This window comes from Entelurus aequoreus, linkage group LG03 (genome assembly GCF_033978785.1).
Source record: "Entelurus aequoreus isolate RoL-2023_Sb linkage group LG03, RoL_Eaeq_v1.1, whole genome shotgun sequence".
Taxonomy (NCBI): Eukaryota; Metazoa; Chordata; class Actinopteri; order Syngnathiformes; family Syngnathidae; genus Entelurus; species Entelurus aequoreus.
In genome coordinates, this window is record NC_084733.1 from 89,923,369 (window position 1) to 89,932,923 (window position 9,555).

The window sequence follows — 9,555 nt, forward strand, 5'->3', positions numbered from 1 at the left end:
ACAACCTTTTTTCCAAGTTCAAAAAAATTCCAGGATTCCTGGTTTTCCAAAGCCCTATTTCCACCCGATTCAAAGCGTTCCAACTTCAAACTGTTCAGCCTATTCGGGAATCGCAAACTTTTCCCTTGACAAATTAAAAAAATTCCCAGATTTCCCAGAATTCCGGGTTTTCCTGGACATTTTTCCCATTCAAAATGAATTGGCCATTTTTCTACCTTTCACCCTTTTCCACATTTTTCAACCGATTCAAACCATTCCACCTTCAAAACATTCCACCATCCTGGAAATTCTAACTTCCCTTTTTCCAAGTTCAAAAAAATTCCAGGGTTTTCCAGAATTCCCGGTTTTCCAAAGCCTTATTTCCACCCTTTTTTCTGGCGACTACTCCTCCCACATTTTTCAACCCACTTCAACCGTTCCACCGTCAAAACATTCCTCTTAATCAGGACAAAAAACGAAGTTGATTTTGAGCTGGAAAAATTCCCAGATTTCCCAGAATTCCAGGTTTTCCTGGACATTTTTCCCATTCAAAATGAATTGGCCATTTTTCAAAATTTCACCCTTTTCCACATTTTTCAACCGATTCAGACCATTCCACCTTCAACATATTCCACCATCCTTGAAATGTAAACAACCTTTTTTTCAAGTTAAAAAAAATTCCAGGATTTTCCAGGATTCCTGTTTTTTTAAAGCCCTATTTCCACCCGATTCAAAGCGTTCCAACTTCAAACTGTTCAGCCTATTCGGGAATCGCAAACTTTTCCCTTGACAAATTAAAAAAATTCCCAGATTTCCCAGAATTCCAGGTTTTCCTGGACATTTTTCCCATTCAAAATGAATTGGCCATTTTTCAAAATGTCACCCTTTTCCACATTTTTCAACCGATTCAAACCATTCCACCTTCAAAACATTCCACCATCCTGGAAATTCAAACTTCCCTTTTTCCAAGTTCAAAAAAATTCCAGGGTTTTCCAGGATTCCCGGTTTTCCAAAGCCTTATTTCCACCCTTTTTTCTGGCGACTACTCCTTCCACATTTTTCAACCCACTTCAACCGTTCCACCGTCAAAACATTCCTCTTAATCAGGACAAAAAACGAAGTTGATTTTGAACTGGAAAAATTCCCAGATTTCCCAGAAGTCCGGGTTTTCCTGGACATTTTTCCCATTCAAAATGAATTGGCCATTTTTCAAAATGTCACCCATTTCCACATTTTTCAACCGATTCAGACCATTCCACCTTCAACATATTCCACCATCCTTGAAGTGTAAACAAAATTCCAGGGTTTTCCAGAATTCCCGGTTTTCCAAAGCCTTATTTCCACCCTTTTTTCTGGCGACTACTCCTTCCACATTCTTCAACCCACTTCAACCGTCCCACCGTCAAAACATTCCTCTTAATCAGGACAAAAAACGAAGTATATTTTGAACTGGAAAAATTCCCAGATTTCCCAGAATTCCAGGTTTTCCTGGAAATTTTTCCCATTCAAAATGAATTGGCCATTTTTCCAAAATTTCACCCTTTTCCACATTTTTCAACCGATTCAGACCATTCCACCTTCAACATATTCCACCATCCTTGAAATGTAAACAACCTGTTTTCCAAGTTCAAAAAAATTCCAGGATTTTCCAGGATTCCTGGTTTTCCAAAGCCCTATTTCCACCCTTTTTTCTGGCGACTACTCCTTCCACATTTTTCAACCCACTTCAACCATTCCACCGTCAAAACATTCCTCTTAATCAGGACAAAAAACGAAGTTGATTTTGAACTGGAAAAATTCCCAGATTTCCCAGAATTCCAGGTTTTCCTGGACATTTTTCCCATTCAAAATGAATTGGCCATTTTTCAAAATTTCACCCTTTTCCACATTTTTCAACCGATTCAGACCATTCCACCTTCAACATATTCCACCATCCTTGAAATGTAAACAACCTTTTTTCCAAGTTGAAAAAAATTCCAGGATTTTCCAGGATTCCTGGTTTTCCAAAGCCCTATTTCCACCCTTTTTTCTGGCGACTATTCCTTCCACATTTTTCAACCCACTTCAACCATTCCACCGTCAAAACATTCCTCTTAATCAGGACAAAAAACGAAGTAGATTTAGAACTGGAAAAATTCCCAATTTTCCAGAAATTCCGTAATACCATTCCTCAATTCAACATGTTACTACTTCAACATTTCTCGACCGATTTGAAAAATTCCAACTTCAAACTGTTCAGCCAATTCAGGAATCGCGAGCTTTCCCTTGACAACTTCCAAAAGTTCCCAGAATTCCAGGACATTTTTCCCATTCAAAATGAATTGGCCATTTTTCAAAATGTCACCCTTTTCCACATTTTTCAACCGATTCAGACCATTCCACCTTCAACATGTTCCACCATCCTTGAAATGTAAACAACCTTTTTTCCAAGTTCAAAAAAATTCCAGGATTTTCCAGGATTCCTGGTTTTCCAAAGCCCTATTTCCACCCTTTTTTCTGGCGACTATTCCTTCCACATTTTTCAACCCACTTCAACCATTCCACCGTCAAAACATTCCTCTTAATCAGGACAAAAAACGAAGTAGATTTAGAACTGGAAAAATTCCCAATTTTCCAGAAATTCCGTAATACCATTCCTCAATTCAACATGTTACTACTTCAACATTTCTCGACCGATTTGAAAAATTCCAACTTCAAACTGTTCAGCCAATTCAGGAATCGCGAGCTTTCCCTTGACAACTTCCAAAAGTTCCCAGAATTCCAGGACATTTTCCCCATTCAAAATGAATTGGCCATTTTTCAAACTTTCACCCTTTTCCACATTTTTCAACCAATTCAAACCATTCCACCTTCAACATATTCCACCATCCTTGAAATGTAAACAACCTTTTTTTTCCAAGTTCAAAAAAATTCCAGGATTTTCCAGGATTCCTGGTTTTCCAAAGCCCTATTTCCACCCGATTCAAAGCGTTCCAACTTCAAACTGTTCAGCCTATTCGGGAATCGCAAACTTTTCCCTTGACAAATTAAAAAAATTCCCAGATTTCCCAGAATTCCAGGTTTTCCTGGACATTTTTCCCATTCAAAATGAATTGGCCATTTTTCTACCTTTCACTCTTTTCCACATTTTTCAACCGATTCAAACCATTCCACCTTCAAAACATTCCACCATCCCGGAAATTCAAACTTCCCTTTTTCCAAGTTCAAAAAAATTCCAGGGTTTTCCAGAATTCCCGGTTTTCCAAAGCCTTATTTCCACCCTTTTTTCTGGCGACTACTCCTTCCACATTTTTCAACCCACTTCAACCGTTCCACCGTCAAAACATTCATCTTAATCAGGACAAAAAACGAAGTTGATTTTGAACTGGAAAAATTCCCAGATTTCCCAGAATTCCAGGTTTTCCTGGACATTTTTCCCATTCAAAATGAATTGGCCATTTTTCTAACTTTCACCCTTTTCCACGTTTTTCAACCGATTCAAACCATTCCACCATCCTGGAAATTCAAACTTCCCTTTTTCCAAGTTCAAAAAAATTCCAGTGTTTTCCAGAATTCCCGGTTTTCCAAAGCCTTATTTCCACCCTTTTTTCTGGCGACTACTCCTCCCACATTTGTCAACCCACTTCAACCGTTACACTGTCAAAACATTCCTCTTAATCAGGACAAAAAAACGAAGTATATTTTGAACTGGAAAAATTCCCAGATTTCCCAGAATTCCAGGTTTTCCTGGACTTTTTCCCATTCAAAATGAATTGGCCATTTTTCAAACTTTCACCCTTTTCCACATTTTTCAACCGATTCAAACTATTCCACCTTCAACATATTCCACCATCCTAGAAATGTGAACTACCTTTTTTCCAAGTTCAAAAAAATTCCAGGATTTTCCAGGATTCCTGGTTTTCCAAAGCCCTATTTCCACCCTTTTTTCTGGCGACTATACCTTCCACATTTTTCAACCCACTTCAACCATTCCACCGTCAAAACATTCCTCTTAATCAGGACAAAAAACGAAGTAGATTTAGAACTGGAAAAATTCCCAATTTTCCAGAAATTCCGTGATACCATTCCTCAATTCAACATGTTACTACTTCAACATTTCTCGACCGATTTGAAAAATTCCAACTTCAAACTGTTCAGCCTATTGGGGAATCGTAAACTTTCCCTTGACAAAGTCCTAAAATTCCCAGATTTCCCAATAACAATAAAAGTATAATAGTTAGCACAAATTATGACAGGGGGGGCTGGTTATGAATAATAACATGTTAATAACAACATAAGACCAAAAACATTTTGCAGCACAAATGTAACACAAAGAAATAGCAGTGTTTTTTTTAATATTTGCAATAAGGAAGACCAACTTCACACGGGTCCAAAAATTTGCCGATTTGTGCAAATTCAAGCCGTCCCTGCAAATTATCCCGGGCCTTTCCACCAATCAAATTTGTCTACGTCACCTGTCCAATCAAAACCTATTTCTTTTGTAGACGAAGCAGGAACAACACATCAACGCTTGCATAGTTCACGCCTACTTCCTCTTCCTGTCTGCGACGCAAAGCCTTCTGGGTAATGTAGTACGTGAACATTGACTTCCTCGTTGACATGTATTTATATATTTATTTAACAATTTAACCAGGGTACGACAATTAAGAACGTATTTTCATTTGCAACGCTGACCTAGCAAAGAGGCGGAGTTTACATGTTCGAGATGTTGAGGTGTGATGATAATCTCACATTGTCCTTTATTTATGTATATATCGTGCTCAACAGTTCACACATGTTCTTAACGACAATAAGGAAGCCTTTGGTGGTGTTTCTATAGTTACGTTTAAGGTTAGAATTGATTACAACACTACAGTCATTTGATAACGAGCTGTGGGTGGTATAAAATGAGTAAAACGACACGGTTTGTTTTCCTATTATTGTTGAGGTTACAAATTGAAAAAGGAAGTCCAAAAAATGACAAGTTTGTTCGATTTAAGCTTCAAAACATCACATTTTTGAAAAAGTATGCCGCAAATGGCCCCCTCCCCCGCCCGTCGTCCACCACATTAAGCTTTTTTTGTTATTCGACTTGTTGCACCCGCACCGAATGTGGAAAGCGAGAACGTGGCGTGCAAAGTGCGGACCGCAGGAATAGAAAAGCACTAATTGTCTGCACCCTTTGCCGATGCAAAAAATAAAATGAAAATAAAAAAAAGTCTCACCTGAACTGCCTTTTTATCACCCGAAACACGTGGTTTTGTACCGTCTGTTCGATGCATCGCTTCTGAATCCGTCATACCGCCATGATCCACTTCAAAAAAGCCCGTCTTCATGTGGCACTGAGCGTCCCGATACGATATTGATATCGAGCCGATATCAGCGCAAGAAAAGCAATTTCTTGTATTTTAGTGGAGTCGTTTACAAAAGGTAAACATGCAAGGCTATAGGCTATTAGGAGCTAGTAGGTAAGTCACATTTCTTTACATAGCACCTTTCACAGACTAAAAGCCGTAAAAATGGTAAATTAAAAGAGAATACAATGATTTGCAAATCCTTTTTAGCTTATATTCAATTGAATAGACTGCAAAGACAAGATACTTAATGTTCACACTGAAATAATGTGGCGTGGCATCGTTTTGCTGAAATAAGCAGGGGCGTCCTTGAAAAAGACGTTGCTCCAAAAGCTGTATGTACCTTTCAGCATTAATGGTGCCTTCACAGATGTGTAAGTTACCCATGCCTTGGGCACTAATACACCCCCATACCATCACACATGCTGGCTTTTACACTTTGCGCCTAGAACAGTCCGGATGGTTCTTTTCCTCTTTGGTCCGGAGGACAAGACGTCCACAGTTTCCAAAAACTATTTAAAATGTGGACTCGTCAGACCACAGCACACTTTTCCACTTTGCATCAGTCCATCTTAGATGAGCTCGGGCCCAGCGAAGCCGGCAACGTTTCCGGGTGTTGTTGATAAATGTATTTGGCTTTGCATGTTAACTTGCACTTACAGATGTAGCGACCAACTGTAGATACTGACAGTGGTTTTATGAAGTGTTCCCGAGACCATGTGGTGATATCCTTTACACACTGAGGTCGCTTTTTGATGCAGTACCGCCTGAGGGATCGAAAGGTCACGGGCATTCAATGTTGGTTTTCGGCCTTTCTCCAGATTCTCTGAACCTTTTGATGATATTACGGACCGTAGATGGTGAAAAACATATCTTATGTGGCACTGTCGAAATTAAAATAGCAAAAAAAACATATTAAACGTGAAAAAAAGAAATAAATACAATATTTGAACGCACAATTTGTAGCACCCATTTGACGCCGTATAGCCCCTCGTAGATATAACCTTAGTGTGCTAGTGTTAGCATGCTAACAGGTAAAAGACTGGCATACTTTAAATTTGGTGCCAAGTTAAAGAACCCATGATTATTGAGTTAAAAAGTACGAAATTCACTAAAATGTTAGCATGCTAACCTTAGCATGTTAACAGGGAAAAAGCTAGCATACTTTTAAAATGGCACCAAGTAACAAAATCCATGATTATTGTTTACTATGTACTAAATTAGCTAAAATGCTCAAATATAACTTTAGTGTGCGAGTGTTAGCATGCTAACATAGGCATGCTAACAGGTAAAAGACTGGCATACTTTAAATTTGGTGCCAAGTTAAAAAACCCACTAGCATCCATCCACCCATTTTCTACCGCTTGTCCCTTTCGGGGTCGCATACTTCTAAAATGGCACCAAGTAACAAAATCCCTGATTATTGTTTACTATGTACTACTTGAACTAAAATGCTAAAATATAACTTTAGTGTGCTAGTGTTAGCATGCTAACAGGTAAAAGACTGGCATACTTTAAATTTGGTGCCAAGTTAAAGAACCCATGATTATTGAGTTAAAAAGTACGAAATTCACTAAAATGTTAGCATGCTAACCTTAGCATGTTAACAGGGAAACAGCTAGCATACTTCTAAAATGGCACCAAGTAACAAAATCCATGATTATTGTTTACTATGTACTAAATTAGCTAAAATGCTCAAATATAACTTTAGTGTGCGAGTGTTAGCATGCTAACATAGGCATGCTAACAGGTAAAAGACTGGCATACTTTAAATTTGGTGCCAAGTTAAAAAACCCACTAGCATCCATCCACCCATTTTCTACCGCTTGTCCCTTTCGGGGTCGCATACTTCTAAAATGGCACCAAGTAACAAAATCCCTGATTATTGTTTACTATGTACTAAATGAACTAAAATGCTAAAATATAACTTTAGTGTGCTAGTGTTAGCATGCTAACAGGTAAAAGACTGGCATACTTTAAATTTGGTGCCAAGTTAAAGAACCCATGATTATTGAGTTAAAATGTACGAAATTCATTAAAATGTTAGCATGCTAACCTTAGCATGTTAACAGGGAAAAAGCTAGCATACTTCTAAAATGGCACCAAGTAACAAAATCCATGATTATTGTTTACTATGTACTAAATTAGCTAAAATGCTCAAATATAACTTTAGTGTGCGAGTGTTAGCATGCTAACATAGGCATGCTAACAGGTAAAAGACTGGCATACTTTAAATTTGGTGCCAAGTTAAAAAACCCACTAGCATCCATCCACCCATTTTCTACAGCTTGTCCCTTTCGGGGTCGCATACTTCTAAAATGGCACCAAGTAACAAAATCCCTGATTATTGTTTACTATGTACTAAATGAACTAAAATGCTAAAATATAACTTTAGTGTGCTAGTGTTAGCATGCTAACAGGTAAAAGACTGGCATACTTTAAATTTGGTGCCAAGTTAAAGAACCCATGATTATTGAGTTAAAAAGTATGAAATTCACTAAAATGTTAGCATGCTAACCTTAGCATGTTAACAGGGAAACAGCTAGCATACTTCTAAAATGGCACCAAGTTACAAAATCCATGATTATTGTTTACTATGTACTAAATTAGCTAAAATGCTCGAATATAACTTTAGTGTGCGAGTGTTAGCATGCTAACATAGGCATGCTAACAGGTAAAAGACTGGCATACTTTAAATTTGGTGCCAAGTTAAAAAACCCACTAGCATCCTATCCACCCATTTTCTACCGCTTGTCCCTTTCGGGGTCGCATACTTCTAAAATGGCACCAAGTAACAAAATCCCTGATTATTGTTTACTATGTACTAAATGAACTAAAATGCTAAAATATAACTTTAGTGTGCTTGCGGTAGAAAATAAATGGATGGATAGTGTTAGCATGCTAACATAGGTATGCTAACAGGTAAAAGACTGGCATACTTTTTATGTGCTAAATTAGCTACAATGCTAAAATATAACCTCAGTGTGCTAGTGTAACTGGTAAAAGACTGGCGTACATTAAATCTGGTGCCAAGTTAAAGAACCCATGATTATTGGGTTAAAAAAGTACGAATTTAGCTAAAATGTAACATGAAACATTAGCATGCTGTTTATAAGTTAGCGCTCCGCCATTGTTCACGTCCACTAACGTCTCACGCTGGCTTAAAGGAGCTGTAAATCTGGACAAATATCACTAAAATGGAAAAAAAATAAGACCACACGACAAATCCGCTGACTCTGACCTTATTATTATAGCAGCTACGCAACAGCCGAGCACACACTAGCACACAAGCTAGACATATGTAAAAATCACAAATAACACTTGTCAATATAAACAAGTATCAAATAAGTTGCATGTTAAAACATACAAAGTCCCCAAGGCGTATTAGAACGTGTTCAGTAACAAACGTGTCCGCATCATTCAAAGGTAGGTTGTCACCAAAAACAATGACCACCCCGCGTCAACTTAAAGACAGCATAAGCCCGTTCCAGGCGGTTCATAATAAATATGTTAGTGTTTTTTCATACCTTGGTAACTTTTCCAACGCAACTAAATAAAAGCATGTGACGACTCCTGCTGATATCGGATCAATATCGGTATCGCAACACCTAATCCTATAACTACCGCAAACGCACTGATTATTTACGACCAAGGTTTCCTAATACTGTGTATTTGTGTTCCGCTACTGTGTATTTGTGTTTGAGTTACCTTTGTTGAGTATACACACCGTGTACTACAATACCATACAACTCCTTTGTTGTTTACACTTCTCAGAGTTGATTCTTTGTATAAAACAAACAAACAAACACTGGTGCTGAACATTGTTGTCACTTTGTATCTTGTTTATTTCCTTCTCGCAGGGTTTTTGTCACGTTTTGAGTGCAAATAAATGACTGAAACAGACGCCTGGATGTCACTTTTCACACACCTCGCAAATAGGGCTCGGGGATTTCGCAATGCATTGTGGGTGCCGGGTAAAGTCAATGACTCAAAATAGGTAAATAGCTCTTAAAATGTAGGTCAATTAGTAGAAATATCATTTTTTTCAATCTTGGCAAGCTAGCATGCTATGCTAATACTAATACTTTTAAGATGGTGTTAAGTAACAGCATCTATGATTGTTAGGTTAAAAGTAAGAAAATAGCTAAAATGCTAGCATATTAATGTCAAAATGCTGGCATTAGCATGCTAACGTTTACACACAATGTAGCTAATTTTACACTTTTTTTTAGATAATTCCATA

At 37.9% G+C, this 9,555-nt stretch overlaps 1 protein-coding gene across 4 annotated transcripts in view; it reads left to right on the top strand.

Annotated features, from left to right (window-relative positions):
* dpysl5a (dihydropyrimidinase like 5a) overlaps window positions 1–7,721 on the top strand; it is a 38,209-nt gene extending 30,488 nt beyond the window's left edge. For all 4 annotated transcript variants that reach the window (XM_062043155.1, XM_062043153.1, XM_062043152.1 and 1 more), the window contains one exon: window positions 1–7,721. This exon is cut by the window's left edge and continues 1,376 nt beyond it. The gene's annotated coding sequence lies outside the window, so the exon portion shown is untranslated.
* Window positions 7,722–9,555: the final 1,834 nt, after the last annotated feature.